We start from the raw sequence: 17,511 nt of genomic DNA on the forward strand, positions 1-17,511 counted from the left end.
CAGAGAGTAAACCTTTTGATAAATCTGCTCTGGATTTCAAATTTATAACAGAAGCCTGAAGCAAAACAGAGATTTCAGACTGGACTCTGAACATTTCAAATAGCTCCAATGGCACAACTCTTTTTCTACTCCTCCAAAACTCTTCCCCTATTTTTGTTTTTGTTTTGTTTTGGTCGTCTAAATCATTCATAGAGATAGAAACCTATTTCGTATTATCTGGGCATTTCCTCTTTGGATGCTTGACCAGGACTTTGGCACAACAAAAGAAGAGTTTGCTCACAGAGAATCTACCCTAGGTTTTACACTGAGCCAGTGCATGCTGGGGAAGGACAGTGGGAGTGGTGTGTGAATACTCATGCAGTGCGGATGTGTTTGATAAAACCTAGTTATGTGTCTCACTGCTTTGATTTAAGGAGTTTTGTTGCTTGGGATGCAACAGTGTTCGACTGAGTATTTTACTATCTGGGCTGTGTTCTGAATTTTGTTCATGCAGATGTAAAATAGGAGTCTGGTACGAAATGAGCATTTTGGGGGCAATGGGAACAAGATTTTTCTGTTATTAGGCCCTCTGGCTGTGGAACTGGCCAGATTCACCTGGTTGAATTTAGTGACTAGAAAGCATCTTTATTATTATTTATTTGTATTGTGCTAGCACCTAACAGCCCTAGTCATGAACCACATCCCCACTGTGCTAGGTGCTGTACAAACACAACAAAAAGATAGTCCCTACTTCAAAGAGCTTACAGTCTAGGGCTGATTCTGCCACCCATACTCAAGTTCCGTTCCTTCACTGAGAAGTCTCATGAGAGTGAGTATTGCAAGACGGAGTCCCTAGGGCAGTTTGAGGCTTGGTTCCAATAAATGTCTACAATTGCAGATCCCCTCATCCACATTAGAGCCACCTGAGTGAGTCTCTCTGTTACAAAGTATCTACTGCTGCCTGTTTCCGGAATGATACAATTCTCCCAGGAGAGGAGGAGGTGAACTGAACATCTCAAATCATTCAGAAAGGAGTAATAAGAGAAATTATTTCCAAACTATGCTGGTTTAGGAGAGATTAATCCGTTGGTGCATTGAGGTTAACACAGAAACACTTTCCGTACCAATCTGCAGCTGATTTTAGCTATTTGTGTTTTAAAAGATTTTCTGACAAAAATTTAAAAAATAAAAACCTAATCAATAGGAATGATTGACCACTATCTATTCAAAAATTGCTTGTAATAGGTTAAATTGCGACACATCCTGACACTTCTAGAGGACACTATAAATATTTATAGGAGAAACATTGAGCAAAGAAAGAAATGTTAACAGCACTTGAATGTATTTGAGATGGCTATGCATGGACTTTTCCAACACGTGTACTGTCTTTTAGGAACATGGAAAAAATAAACAGAGGGTGCTAGGGGTCCTGCCTAGAACGAGCTCCTCAGAGTCTGTTGTTACATGCAATAATTTTTAAAGTGATTTTAAGTATTGATTGAAGGGGCCCAAAGCTCCCATTTGGCATTTACATCTAGCTATGGCAGATGAAAGTATTGGCTAATTACAGAAGTATTAGTTAATTAATTACTCCAGTGAATTAAACTGGAGTAACTAATTAACATGTCTGATTCTGGTGCAGATTTTGTTAGCCAACACTTTTGATCTGCAGCAGTCACAGAAAACTCGGTGTGAGAGTTATGTGCCCTAGGTAACAGCTCTCCTGGTTATTATGGCAAGTGCTTGTTATCTTATTGAAAGATCCCCATAAGGCCTGGTAGAAAACCTAAGCACAGCAGCTTTTGCCTATGCCCTCCAGAAACTGATCATAGCTGTTGATCAGAGATGACTGGTAAAGCAGTAGGTGTTACCAAGGCTGCTTTTTAACTACTATAAGAATATGTGCAAGCTGCAGCCATCTCTTTCACAGGCAGATCTGGCAATCATGATAATTCCTCTGTTATACTATGGCAAGATTAACTGCAATATATTCTATGGTGGATCACCAAAAAAGCAGATCCATCGCAAGCAGCTCTTACAGCACATAGTAACTGTACTGCTGTTGTAGGCAGTGGTGATTTTGTCTTCCTACCACTGGGTTTACTTCTGCGCTTTGACTGTGTGGCCACAACTTCAGTATTAGTTGAATATTTTGCCTAACTATTAAGGTCCTCGGTTAGCTGGGCTGTGTCCCATGGTTCTTTCTGATCTTCTGCTTCATTCTGTGTTATCACTCTGGTTGTGGCCACAGGAAATAGAACTTTTGGCCCCTGGGACTGGTACAGCCAGGAGGGCTACTATATGCCTACCTTTCTCTCCTCTCAGTGCTGTGAAATGCCCCAGCCTTTCATTTGATCTATAATTAACCAAGACATTGGTCTCTTTTAAAATGGGTTTAAAGGACTTTTCATGTATGTGTGGTTTTATTCTTGTAGAAGAGTCAGTTGACTTGCACTTAAAAAAAAAATCGAAGTATTATGTAAGCACCTGGCCATTCAGATGAACCATCATTCTCTGTTAAAAATACATTACGGGTGGCATGATTTTTGTAAGTAATAAAATCTAAGCTACAGTTTCATATATCACTCACTCATTCATCCAAGGCTAGTTCTCATACACGGCTCAGATGCTTTATTTTCCTAGCGTGTAAGAAGTTAAAAAAAACACTAAATAGCTGGAGTAATTATGGAAAATGTGTATGAAGAGAAGTAACCTAATAACATATTAACCTAGCAGACTGAGTTCAGATAATCTATTAAGAATCCCATGGAAGCTTGAGAATGTTGATCTCCAGGGCATATGCTTCATATAAAGTCTTGCCTTGGAATGGAGAACGTATGCTACTGAAGCTGCTCTAGCCTGAGGTGCACTTCCAGGATGTCGAGACAAGGCATAGTTTGGACTGAACTGGGTTGTAAGAAAGAAGATTGAAAAGACAAGGTGAAAAAGTCCTAGAGCAGAATTCTGCTCTTGGATGTGTGTTTGGTGACCTTTGACTTGACTGTCCCCTTTTCAGATGATAAACAAAGCACATCTGTAGTGCGGCAGCTAAAAGAGAAAGAGTCTATGTTCAGATCTTTGGTTTTTTAAATCCTGATGTAACAGAGTCCTTGGTGGTTCATCTGTCAGGGTTGAAGGAACCTGACCGTGCCCAGTTAGCTACATTGGGTGGTCACAACAGTGTCCCATTTACTCACTATTTGCAGAGGGGTTCTACCCTTTTGGTGCTTCCTTATGTCTCTCTGGCTGGGGGATCAAAATGAAAGTCACAAACCCCGACGTGTTCAGGGATACTCCCTGTCTGCAGTCAGGGCTGGCTCCAGCTTTTTTGCCGCTCCAAGCAGCGAAGAAAAAAAAAATCTTCGGCGAGAATTCGGCAGCCAGTCCTTCCCTTTGAGAGGGACCCGCCACTGAATTGCCGCCAAAGATCCAGATGGGCAGCCACTTTCCATTGGCTGCCCCAAGCATCTGCTTCCTGCGCTGGTGCCGGCCCTGTCTGCAGTCCCAGCAAAGCATTTTACAAAGGTGAGTAGGCATTATGAGCCAATATTACAGAAACTCATAGGTTATGTGACTTATCCTCGGTAAGCTGGCAACACTGGGAATGGAACCAGTGATGCACTGGAGAGAGCTTGTCCTAACTTCTTGTTAAAGTTGCAGTCCCCAAATGATCAAGATAGCTATATCATGACAGGGCTTGGGAGATTTCTCATGTGATGGAGCTCCTCCCCCTCTGGATACTACTAAAATATTCCTGCCTCAGATGATTTACTTCTGAGCCTCTCAAATACTCATGAAGAGCAAGATTTTTGTCTTTGGAATGCAGCAGTTTTCACTGGCGGGTATTTAAAAAGCATTCCCTGAGGAGTCTATGTGCATCTTTCTCCCTCCAATCTTAAATTGCAGAAGTCAATCAACATAATCAGTACACTTCTCAGAACAAAGCTATAAATGTTTCAGGCACTTTCCACTTAATACAGTGATTGCCATTAAAAATCTTTACAGTTTTGCCTAATTAACATTACTTGATAGATGGAATTCAATAGTAATGTTACTTGCAAATAGCAGTTGTAAAGATTTTAATGGAGCTGAGATCACAGTATAAGCTTGCCAAATGGGGTTGCTCTTGTCCTTTGGAGTGTTTTTGTTTATCAGACTGAAGTGGGGTTCATCTTACTCCACAGACCTGTTCCTGGTGTGTTATTCAGAGTCTTCTTCTGTTCAATGACTAACTTTTTTTTTTTCTTGCTTTTTAGCCCTGCAGAGGAAACATAGCTGTGGGGGAGTGAACTGGATTCTATGCCTTCTTGTGTGTCAAACGTAATTGTTTACTGTGTTGCAATTGGTTACATGTGTGCAAATGAAGTCAATGGGGTTACACAGCTATTGCTAGAGGAATAATTTGGTCTGCAGAAACCTTATTACCAGTGATAATGCATCAGCTGGAAAGAATGCAGCTTGGGTGCCAGAACCCAGGTGAGTTAGCAGGACTAGCAAGTAGAAAAAGCAATCTCTGCTTGCAAATGTACACATCTGATACAGAAATCATTGAGAGACAGCAGAGAGGAAACTCCACCGTCACATTGTTTTTTTACCTTTTCCAGCTAGCACTACAATTCAAAAAATTGCAACCTGGTACCAGTGAAAAAGTTTGCAGTCTTCCCTTGTGGTCTCTGACAGTTTAGAGAAGGCTGTATGTATGGTGTCACTTTTACCTGAAGATACAGTGGTTCCTGAGAGATGTCCACTCTTGCTGCTTTGTGCACCTTCTCTCCTACCCCATCACTTATGTCCCTTCCGTGTAACAATGGGCTGCCAAGTTGCAAAGTCAGCTAACGCCTACGCACTTAAAACTGAACTATTTGGAGGTGAATGCTGCAGTTTTAGTGAAGACAATGTGATGGGAGTTGGCCTTCATATCAGGGCAATCCATTCAGTGGGGATTTGGAGGGAAGAGGTGCGAAGTGGGTGGGTTTTTATATTATTCTGCTTTCCAGTGTTGTTTGTTGTTTGTTTTAAGGGTTAGCTTAGATAAAGCTAGTTAGGGTGGATCACTTGCCTCCTATGGTTTTATGCTGGGATTTTCCTGGGAGACTAAGAAAATTAGATGCTCAGCTCCCATTGACATTTAGTGGATGTTGGGTGCCTAACCCCCTTGGGCTGCTCAGCTTTATTATCTGCTTGACAGGAGGCCGTGTGTTCTAGTTAGTGTACTGGCCTTGGACTAATAAGAGCGAGGTTCAATTCCTCGTTCTGCCACTGGTTTGCTGGTTGACCTTGGACAAGTCACTTTCCCTCTCTGAACTTTGTTTCCTCATCTGTAAAACTGGGATAATGATCCTGATCTCCTTTGTAAAGCATTTTGGGATCTAGGGATGAAAAGTGCCATCTGTATAGCAGCTGTGTCTGATTGTTGCTGTTGTGTTCTGTTGGCCTCCCACTGTACAAACAGCCCCCATTAAAGTAAGTGAGTTACTCTGGCTTTTCTCTGAATATCTTCCTAGGGGACAGTGGCCTGCACTCACTATTTCCCCAGAGGGAAGCACTGTGCATTCTTTATCCAGACTTATCCTCTGAAAGAGCCCCCACATGGCTCCAGCAATCCCATCGCTCTGCTTAAAGCCTGGGGACTACTGTCCTCCCCTTGTGCCAAAGGCAAGTGGATGGGATCTCTTTGAGGGAGTGTAGCGAGGCAGTGGGATATCCCACAGACCCACTGCAGGACGAACCTTTCCCAACCTCCTGCTGTGGGCAGGGCCACTGGGGCCTGCGCCCGCCCCTCAGAGGTCACGGCGCAGATCCGGAAGCATAAAAGCTCACCGATGGAGCTCAGTGGACCCCCAGCCGCCAGAGAGACCAGACGTCTGTGACCAAGCTCCCTCTGGGGAGCCCGCAGAAGGTCATGGCCGGCCTGACGTCGCACCTGGCCGGCCAAGCCTACCCCTCGCTCACTACCCTGGGGAGGCTTGGCCGAGCCTACCCCTAGCTCATTACCCCTAGGAGGACTGGTCAAGCTTACCCGACTCCCTCTACCCCGAGGAGGAGCCGAGCCTGCCGCTTGCCCGCTACCCCAAGGACCCGCTGATCCCACCCCTGACACCACTTGGTACCAGAAGTGGGGACTTCTGCCCAGAATGTGGGCACAAGCCCTCGACCCCTGTGAGAAAGGGGCTGGGGGGGAACGAACCCCCCCTCCCCGAGACATGGATCTGTCCCAGCTCTTCACCTTTTGGACAGAGAGCCAGGAGCGACAGCAGGCGGCCCAGCTGCAGGAGCAGCAGGCCGCCCAGCTCCAGCAACAACAGCTGGCCAAGCAGCTGGGAGCCCAGCAGCAGCAGCTGATTCGGGATTTGACCACCCAGCACCAGGACTTCCAGCGACAATGCTTACAGCAGTTCGCGATGGCGCTGTCCCGACCAGTAGACCCCCAGCCGGGAGGCCCGTAGGGACCCCTCGTCTCAACTTGCCTGTAAGGCTAACCAAGATGGGCCCCCTAGATGACCTCGAGGCCTTCCTGATGTTCGAAAGGGTGGCCCAGGTCGCCGGGTGGGCCCCTGACCAGTGGGCCATCCTCCTGGCCCCTTACTTGGCTGGAACTTCACAATCCGCATATCGGGGTTTGTCAACAGAGGAGGCCAGGGACTATACCCAGGTGAAGGCAGCAATTTTGGACGCTCTGGACGTCAGCCCCGAAACCTTTCGCCAGCGGTTTCGGAGTCTTGCCTACAACGTTGGTGCCTGGCCCCGGCTGGTGGTGCAACAGCTGAGAGACCTATGCAAGAGATGGCTACAGCCGGACCGGCGGAGCCCCGAAGAGCTCCTGGAACAGGTTATTTTGGAGCAGTTCCTCCACATCCTCCCACCACGGGGAAGGGCCTGGGTCCTCTGGCACTGGCCCCAGATGGTGGCCGCCGCCATCGCCCTCATGGAAAACTTCCTTGAGGCAGAAAACCTGCTTGGACCGGGGATGCGGGACCATCCTCCAGGGCTCGAGCGCCCCAACCCCGAGAGACGGCCGAACACCCGCGCCGACCTGCGGGAACCCCTGCGAAGTCAGGAACCCCGGGCTCGGCTGCCCGATGGGATCCCTCGGCAAACTCCTACAGGCACTGGACCCGGGACTTGCCGCGCCCGGCGGTGTCCTGCGGCGAGCCCCAAAGTTGGTGCGAACTGACCAGGACGACCCAAACTTGGGCTCTGTTTCTCCTGTGGGAAGCAGGAGCACCTTCAGCAGGACCGCCCGGCGATGGATTGCAGCTTTGGACACGTCTGCACTGGCGAGAACCGCAGGCCACTAAGATCACCGTGCCTGTAACCGTCGGGGACTGCCAGACGCGTGCCCTGATTGACTTGGGCTGCAGACAGACGCTTGTCCGCCAAAACCTCGGCGTCCCTGAAGACCCCCGCCTGGGAATGATATGCTTGCAGTGTATTCATGGCGACATCCAGCCGTATGTGAGTGCCCGAGTTTCCCTTACGGTGCAGGGAGTCACGCAAACACTCGTGGTCGGTCTGGCCCCACGGCTCACTTACCCCGTAATCCTGGGGCGGGACTGGCCAGAGTTTGTGGGCATCCTGAGGGCTCACATCCAGGAAGACCCAGACGTCACCCCCGTCTGCGAAGGGGACTGCCCTGAGGGCCCGGCCGAGGAGACTGAGAAGGCAAGGCCAAAGAGTCAGGACATCTCATTGGGGACCCCCTGCCGATGCCCGTCAATAACCCCACGATCGACACAGATTTCTGCCAGGACCAGCGGGAGGACCCCACTGTGGGCCGGGCATATAAGCAGCTTGCGGCGGTCGACGGCGCCCTGCTTGATCCCGCCCAAGCCAAAACCTGGCCCCACTTCGAGCTGCGGCACGACTGTCTCTATCGAGTGGATTGGGACTCCCGCACTGGGGAACTACAGACTCAACTGTTGGTGCCTCGGTGCCACCGACAGGCGGTGATGAGGCTTGCGTCCCAGCGCCTGGATCCTAGCCCGGTTTTTCTGGCCCGGGGTGCATCAGGAGGTGCGGAACTATTGCAACTACTGTCCGGCATGCCAGCTAGCTGCCCCCTCACGGACGACCCCAGCCCCCCTCATACCCATGCCCATTGTGGAAACGCCATTTGAGCGGGTGGCGATGAACTTGGTGGGACCCCTCCCAAGAAGCCGGGCCGGGTTTCTCTACATCTTAGTCATCGTGGACTATGCCACCTGCTTCCCCGAAGCTGTCCCGCTCTGGAGCATCACAGCAAGGACCATTGCCGATGAACTGGTCAAGGTCTTTGCCCGCGTAGGCCTGCCCCAGGAAATCCTTACCAACCAGGGTACCAACTTTACTTCCCGGCTGCTGCGGCAGGTCTGTGAACTCCTCTGGATCAAGCAGCTACGCACCTCAGTGTACCACGCGCAAACCGACGGCCTGGTGGAGTGGTTCAAGCGCACCCTAAAAGACATGCTGCGCAAGTTCTCGCCTGAGGACCTGCGCCGGTGGGACCAGTTGATCCCACCATTGCTCCTGGCCGTCCAGGAGGTACCCCAAGCCTCCACCAAATTCTCCCCCTTTGGGCTGTTGTGTGGTCAGCGACTGAGGGGGCTCCTGGACTCATGAGGGAGACCTGGGGGCAGACCCCTCACCCATGCAAGGCCTTCTCCAATATGTCCTTCAGCTTCAGGGCCGCCTGACCCGCGCCGGAACCCTCGCTCAGGAAAACTTGGAGGCGGCGCAGGAAGCCCAGGCCCAGACTTATAACTGAGGGGCCCAGACTTGCGAGTTTTGACTGGGGGACCGGATGCTGCTCCTCCTGCCCTCCAGTGAGTCCAAGCTACTGGCCCGGTGGCAGGGGCCCTATGAGGTAGTTCGGAGGGTCAGGCCGGTCACCTACGAGATTGACCAGCCCAACCGTTGGAGGAAGACCCAGAGGTATCATATTAATCTCTTGAAACCCTGGTGGGAACGAGAAGACCTCCTGATCGACCCTGCCCACCCAAGCCAGAATTAGGACCCCGGGCTGCCCCTCCTGAGGACCCCACAACACTGCAGCTCGGGGAGTCGCTCACGGACGAGCAACGGAAACAGACCGGATGCCTCCTACACGCCTTCCGTAAGTCATTTACTGCCCAGCTGGGCTACACAACCCTGGAATATCATACCATCCAGACTGAACCGGGAGTCGTAATCCGAGAGGCGACTAGACCCTTACCTTATCGGATGTGCCAGGTCATTGAGGAGGAAGTTCGGGCAATGCTAGAGCTGGGCGTTATTGAGCCATCACAGAGTGAGTGGCGCAGCCCCATAGTCCTGGTTCCTAAACCAGACGGGACCCAGCGCTTCTGCATCGACTTCCGCCGCGTCAACTCTATCTCGAAGTTCGACGTGTACCCAATGCCCCATGTAGATGAGCTGCTAGATCGGTTAGGCAAGGCCCGCTTCCTTACAACCCTCGACCTAAGCAGGGGATACTGGCAAATCCCCCTTGAGCCCGCGTCCCGGGAGAAAACCGCCTTTGCCACAGCCTCAGGCCTCTATCAGTTCACTCGGATGCCCTTCGGCCTCCATGGGGCCCTGGCCACGTTTCAGCGACTCATGGATCGCCTTTTTTGCCCTCATCATGAGAACGCGGCCGCATACCTGGACGACATTGTGATCTACAGCGACCGCTGGGAGAACCACCTGGAGCGAGTGGTGGCGGTCCTGCAGTCCCTACGAACTGCAGGGTAGACCGCCAACCTGAAGAAGTGCCGTATCGGGTGGCAGGAGACAACCTAACTAGGGTATACTATTGGGAATGGACAGGTAAGGCCACTTGTGGGGAAGGTCCAAGCCTTAGCCGCCTGTCCTCCCCCCACTACGAAGTGTCAGGTGCGCCAATTCCTAGGACTGGCGGGTTACTATTGGAGGTTTATCCCTGCCTTAGCCTCCATTGCGGCCCCGTTAACGGGACACCTGACTAAGGACAGCCCCCGATGGGTGGAGTGGACCCCAGAGTGCGACTGGGCCTTCCAGACCCTCAAGGACTCCCTTTGCGGCGAACCCATCTTATACAGCCCAGATTTTTCCCGAGGGTTCGTCCTCCAAACAGATGCCTCAGAAGTGGGCCTGGGAGCGGTCCTCTCCCAGGAGGTGGACGGGGAGGAGCACCCTGTTATATACCTTAGCCGGAAATTGTTTCCGCGAGAACGACACTACACTGTGATCGAGAAGGAAGCCTTGGCGGTAGAGTGGGCCTGCAACGCCCTGCGTTATTACCTACTGGGGGCCCCCTTCGTACTTGTCATGGACCACGCCGCGCTTTGGTGGTTGGCTCAGATGAAAAACAATAATATGCGGCTCACGCGGTGGTATCTGGCTCTGCAGCTGTATGCTTTTACTGTCTGCCACAGGGCCGGAAAGGACCATGCTAACGTGGACTTCCTGTCCCGCCTGGGGAACATGGATGGGGCTGGCCCCGATGACCGGGAGCCAGTCTTGAGGGGGAGGGTGTGTGGCGAGGCGGTGGGATATCCCACAGTCCCGCTGCAGGATGAAGCTTTCCCAACCCCGCAGTGGGCGGGGCCACTGGGGTCTGCGCCTGCCCCTCAGAGGTCACGGCGCAGACCCAGAAGCATAAAAGCTCACTGGCGGAGCTCAGTGCAGCCCCAGCTGCCAGAGAGAACAGACGTCTGTGACTGAGCTCCCGCTGGGGAGCCCGCAGAAGGTCGTGGCCGGCCTGACATTGCACCTGGCCAGCCAAGCCTACCCCTCGCTCACTACCCTGGGGAGGCCTGGCCGAGCCTACTCCTAGCTCATTACCCCGAGGAGGACTGGTCAAGCTTACCCCACTCCCACTACCCTGAGGAGGAGCCGAGCCTGCCGCTTGCCCGCTACCCCGAGGAGGGGCCGAGCCTGCCGCTTGCCCGCTACCCCGAGGAGGGGCCGAGCCTGCCGCTTGCCCGCTACCCCGAGGAGGGGCCGAGCCTGCCGCTTGCCCGCTACCCCGAGGAGGAGACGGGCCTGCCGCTTGCCCGCTACCCCGAGGAGGAGACGGGCCTGCCGCTTGCCCGCTACCCCGAGGAGGAGACGGGCCTGCCGCTTGCCCGCTAACCCGAGGAGGGGCCGAGCCTGCCGCTTGCCCGCTAACCCGAGGAGGGGCCGAGCCTGCCGCTTGCCCGCTAACCCGAGGAGGGGCCGAGCCTGCCCCTTGCCCGCTACCCCGAGGAGGAGACGAGCCTGCCGCTTGCCCGCTACCCCGAGGAGGAGACGAGCCTGCCGCTTGCCCGCTACCCCGAGGAGGGGCCGAGCCTGCCGCTTGCCCGCTACCCCGAGGAGGGGCCGAGCCTGCCGCTTGCCCGCTACCCCGAGGAGGAGACGAGCCTGCCGCTTGCCCACTAACCCGAGGAGGGGCCGAGCCTGCCGCTTGCCCGCTACCCCGAGGACCCGCTGAGCCCACCCATGGACCCTTATCCCGAAGAACCGATGGTGGTCAACCCCTCTGCTGACAGCGCGACGACTCAGGTACTCGATGAGGGGGAGAATGGAAGAAGCCCGGGGGCAGCCGACCCTGGTCTGGCTGCAGCACTGCCAGAGCCAATGTCAGTGTGTTGCGGCTTGGATCCCCACTGACAGCAGCGACCCCACACCGCTGCTAGGACCCCGGGCCGGGACGCAGTGGAGTGGGAGGGCCTGCATCCCCCCCACCACCCCTCCAGGGGTGGCAGACTCCCCCCTTTCCCTGGCCTGCGGAGGCCAAAACCTGAGCCTATTGACTTGCTGTGTTTGCTGCCCCGCCCTGACCTAAGGGCCGGGCCTAGAATGATTGCTGCTCAGCCCTGCCTAAGGGCCTGAGCCTCTTGATTTACTGTGCTCGCTGCTCAGCCCTGCTCATGGGCCCGAGCATAGTGACTCACGTTGGTTGTTGCCCCGCCCTGACCAGGGCCTGGGCTTAAGGCTACTAACAGCGAGGCGGTGGGATATCCCACAGGCCCGCTGCGGGACAAACCGCGGCCGCGCCGCGTCACAGGGAGGCATTGCATTTCCATTTGTGGCTGCTAGTGAGCGTTGTCATTTTACTGTTTTCAACAGCAAACCCAGTCTAGGGCAGTTCAACTACAGGCAGTATAGCAGAGGTTCTCAACCAGGGTGACCCCAGACCCCTGGGGGTACTCAGCGGTCTTCCAGGGGGTACATCAACTCATCTAGATATTTGCCTAGTTTTACAACAGGCTGCATAAAAGCACTAGCAAAGTCAGTACAAAGTAACATTTCATACAGACAATGACTTGTTTATGCTGCTTCATATACCCTACACTGAAATGTAAGTACAGTATTTATATTCCAACTGATTTATTTTATAACTATATGGTAAAAATGAGGAAGTAAACAGTTTTTCAGTATTAGTGTGCTGTGAGACTTTTGTATTTGTATGTCTGATTTTGTAAGCAAGTAGTTTTTAAGTGAGGTGAAACCTGGGGGTATGCAAGCCAAATCAGACTCCTGAAAGAGGTACAGTAGTCCAGAAAAGTTGAGAGCCACTGCACTATAGTACCTCTTAGGAAAGGAAGAGGGGAAGTTGGGAAGGGAGCTCTTTGCTTCAAACCACTGTTGCCTTATCTAAAAATGGAAACACAGTTGTGCTGTCTATAACACATGGTTTATTGGACAATTTCAGAGGCTCTCACCTCATAGTCTGTATGCAGATAAGCTGTTTGTGCTTCTAAAGCCTCGGGCTGTCACAAAGGCACTTTCCTGCTTCATAGTAAATGTTGTTTTCATTGATGCTACATCAGTACTCTTTTGTAAGCAGCTGCAATGATTACAGTCTCCTACACTTCTTTGTTTTAAGTCCACCTGCACTGAAACTTTTTGTTGATCATTTTTTTTATTACAGTTAAGGCTGACTGCTATACCCTCTGCAGTGGGCTACCAAAAAGACAGATCCAGCAGCAGCAGCAGTTCTTACAGTCAGGGCCGGCTCCAACATTTTGCCGCCCCAAGCAAAAAGAAAAGAGTGCCACCCCACCGTAACACCCCCCCATGAGTGCCACGCCACCGACCCCCTCCAGGCACCACGTCACGCCACCCAAGTCCCCGACCCCTGAGCACAGCACCGCGCTGCTCAAGTCCCCGCTCCCCCCTCAAGCACTGCACTGCGCCGCCCAAGCCCCCACCACCCTCAAGCACTGCACTGCGCCAGCCAAGCCCCCTGTCCCTCCTGAGCGCCGCCCAAGTCCCCGCCCCCACCGAGCGCCTTGCTGCCCCGCCCAAGCCCCCCCCCCCACCCCAAGCACCACCCAGCCGAACCAAAAAAACCAAAGAAACCCTGAGCGCTGCCCCGCCCCACCCCAAGCACATGCTTGGTCAGCTGGTGTCTGCTTACAGTGCATGATAGCTCTGTGGTTGGGGGTAGGCAGTGGTATAACACATATTTGCTTTAGCAAGATAAGCATGGTTTAATACTCAAAACTGGGATCAGGAAACTGAGTTCTGTTCCTAGCTCTGTCACTGACTCTGTGTAGCAATAATGGAAATCAATTAAACCCTGCTATAAAGGAAGATGCTTTCCTAGCTCAGAGTTAACGTGACCATTATTGAAGTTACATAGCATATAAGCTTGTGTGTACCAAAAATCCAAGGAAACTTTTGGAGGGTATTTGCCTTTAAGCAGGTCATGCTGAAGAACAGGGTTTTGACTTATTCTGCATTTGGTCAGAGAGTAGTTCCTAAAGTTTCTCTGGGACTGGTGTTAAAGAAGCCACCCCAAATGCCTATCTCAGAAGATCTGCAACTCAGATCCTATGCAGAGCTGCATGTGCAGATCAGATGTACATTAATGGAGGCATCTTTTAATTCCTGAGTTAGGAAGAGCAGGTTAGTTTATAGATATTGTCATGCTGGAAGTTGTTAATGGCTGCAAGCAAGCATGTGTTTGATCTGTGGGCAATCACGGACATAGTTAAAGCTGATGGACATCCTAGCCACCCTTAATTCAGGATAAATGGAAGACTTAGTTAAGCTCCTTTATGGAGTAAGATAGCTGAAACAATAGAAACCGCCACAAAAGGTGCTGGGTCACAGTGGAAGGCCTGAACAAGAACTAACTCTGGAGAACAGGAGGTGTTTCCTTGGGCACTAGTAGCAAGTGCAGTGGATGGGACACTGATAGGTTGGAGCTGTGTTACTCCTGGGGGAATTCTGTGCCAAAATATTAAAAATTCTACTCTAAAATATAAAAATCCTGTGCACAATATTTTAAAATTCTGCAAATTTTAGTTGTCAAAATAACACTACATAATCACACCAGTTTCAATTATTTTGGTAATTCACTTCAAAATACCTGTCAGCAAGTATGTATGTAACAATACAGACACACAAAAATTCCCCCAGAAAGTTAAAGTAACCTCTATGACAACCCACTTTCTGTTTCTCTGCCCTTTCTTCCCCCAGAACCTGGCCGCAGGGTCCCTCCTTGCTCAAACACCCGCCCCCTCCCCCTCCAGAGCCCAGCCATGGCTCCACCAGCCCAGACACCCACCCCCCTAGCCCTCAGAGCCCAGGGATCCAGAGGGAAAAACAGCCTGATGTTTGGTCCCAGGCTCCCACGGAGTTTCCTGTGACCTGCGTGCTGCTGTCTCCTTCCCTCAGGGTGCGCAGGGAACCGCAGCTGCCAGGAACTCTCTAACTCCCTCTTCATTCCCCGAGCAGCGTCTTCTACATTTGAGCGGGGCTCTGCTGGATCATGGTGGCCAGCAACACTGCAGCCCATTGGGGGAGGGGGAATTCTGCATGCAAAACATTAATTTCTGCAAAATTCTGCTTTGTGCAATGGCTCAGAATTCCCCCAGAAGTACTGCATGTGTCTGATATTACAGTGATGAGTGCAGTATAAGAACCTGTATAGAATAGATTAGCGGTTCTCAAACTTCATTGCACTGTGGCTCCTTCTGACAACAAAATTGCCCCAAATAGTGCCCTAGGCAGCTGCATGTTGCATACGCAACAGCCCCAGCCCCAGCGACTAGCCCTATCCCTTGGCCAGCCCGCCCTGCAAGGGGCAGTGCCATCCCTGGGGGGATGTGGGGCCCCGGACAACTCCCTCCACCTCACCTCTTACCCTTTTCCCCTGCTCCACCCCCAGCCCCCCCACATTCCACCTCTTCCTCCAGCGACTCCACACTCACTGGCAGCGGCGAGAAGTGGAGCAACCCGGCCCTAGCCTGCTCTACTCCGCCAGCTCCCAGCCACGGTGCTCCGCTTCTCACCTCTGGTGAATGCAGGAAAAGGATCCCATGGTGCTCCCACACTCACCAGCAGTGGGAAGCAGAGAGACGTGGCCCCAACTCCGCTTCCCTTGCCCCGGCCCCAGCCATGTCGCTCAGGTTGGGGAAAGGACCGCCCCTGGCTCTCACCGGTGGTGGGAAGTGGAGCACCGGAGCTGGGAGCTGGCTGAGTACACCGGGCTGGCGCCGGCTGCTCTGCTTTCTGCTACTGTCAGTGAATGTAGGGGGGGAACCCATTGCCCTAAGCCTCCTCCCCTGAGCAACATGGCTGGGGCTGGGGCGAGGAAAGCAGAGTGGGCTTCTCCTGGGTCCCTGCTAATTCCCTGGGCCACTCTGGGCCTGTGGGGCCCCCAAAAATGGCTCCCCACAGCTCCTGCCTCAGATCCCGGGCGGGGAGGCCTGGTTCCCCAAACTGGCCAAGGGGGCTGTGTAGGGCACCCAAACGGCTAGGGATGGCCCTGCCCACCACACAGGGCTGAAGCTGAAGCCTGAGCCCTGCCACCCAGGGCTGAAGCTGTCAGGCTTTGGCTTTGGCTTCAGTCCCAGGTGGTAGGGCTCAGGCTTCGGCCCTGGACACCAGCCAGCCCTGGTGACCCCACTAAAATGGGGTCACGACCCACTTTGAGGTCCCATCCCACAGTATGAGAACCCCTGGACTAGATTAAGCCGAAAGCCAGAGAAGCAGCTGTGAGTATGGCTCTGAGAGGGAGCTCAAGGGCATAGGAGTGACTGGAAAGGCAGTTTGGAAACTGTGAGCAGGGAAGCTCGCTGCTGCTGTTTGTTCCTATTGCATTCAGGGAAACAGGACTTGAAGTACATTCTTTGTAAATAAACAGGATTGCACTTAAAAAAAAACAACTCCTGACTGCTATCAATTTCTCCTTCTCACTGAAACTGTCCAGCAGGGCCCTGAATAGTGGCCAGCTGCTCAAGCCAAGGAGCAACAATACCCACAGAGAGAGTCAAACACACTTTTTTTTTAGCATCTAGATGGAGAATAATGGAGTCTGTTTTCACTATCTGGGCCTGACTCCGGGCTGTGATAAGGGCCCTTTGTGTCTGTTCTGTTCCAGAGACAGACAAACCGTGATTCTTTTTGTCAGGACCATTCTTCTGTAGACCAGTTTTAAGGGCAGCCTCAAGTTAAACCTAATCACTATTTTCTTAACTAGCTTATTGTCCAGCTGTCCAATACAGTTACAGATGGACATTGCTGTGGCGCTTTGTAGACTCTAATAGGGCAGTATTTTATCCTTTTTTTACACATGGGGGGCGGAGGGGGGGAGAGTAGGAAAATGAGGCACAGAGAGCGATGGGGTTTGTAGCAGAGCCAGGAATAAAGTTCAGATCTGCTGCATTACAGTCAGTAGAGTTTTAACAATCTGTATTGAAAGATGAACTAAACCAAGATGAAATATAAAGCAGAAATGTGTATGTAATTCTATTTCTAGTATAAGTGTAATCGAGAAGAACTCAGCAATATAGGGCTCTGGAGTGCTAGTGTCCTTGGATTCATCTAACACCTTAATTCATATTAAATGCCATTTTAAAATACTGTTAGCTGCACCTCAACCTTTGTACAGAAGAAAGAGATTCCACCCACCGTAGTGTGTCCAATCAGCGATGATCTGCTTTGGACAAGTCTGAACTCCAGACTATTACTGATTTTTATCTTGTGATACTTCTGCTGCAATATTACGAAACTGCTGCACTGTTTGAAACTGCAAAGCGAGATATTACACTTGCAGAATAGGTCCCGGTACAGTGAGTGAGGACAGACAGCCTACTGTAAGTCCTTTGAAGCAGAAGTTCCCTGTTGCTGTGAAGAAAGAGCAAGCTTGTATTCAAAGGAGGAGCACACTGTTTCATTGTCTTTACAATGGCGTATACAAGCCCATGTTCACATGAGTGAGTTATTGTTAGATTTTAAATGAACAATTGTGCTTCATTAGTGCAAGACTGATGTTAATACACCTTGTAGGCGATACCTGCTATATTCTAGCATTAGTCACAAAAACAGGGTAAAAGCACTCGGGATACTTTTGACTTAGAGGAAATTAGGCTGTTTGCTAAATGGTCGGCTGCTTTTAAAAAAATATTTATGTTTAAAATACAGACACAGAATAGCAGAGGATGGGCAGAATGTAGATTTTTATCAAATGTTTCATTTGTGTCTGTATTTCCTTGTGTAATTGTTTGCATAAATGTGATACAGGCTGTGTGAGAAGGAAGTAAAATGCTATAGGAAGGAATGAGATGCCACTAATCCTTAGAGACATGCAAAGAATTA

Source organism: Gopherus flavomarginatus, chromosome 10 (genome assembly GCF_025201925.1).
Source record: "Gopherus flavomarginatus isolate rGopFla2 chromosome 10, rGopFla2.mat.asm, whole genome shotgun sequence".
In the NCBI taxonomy this organism is placed as follows: Eukaryota; Metazoa; Chordata; order Testudines; family Testudinidae; genus Gopherus; species Gopherus flavomarginatus.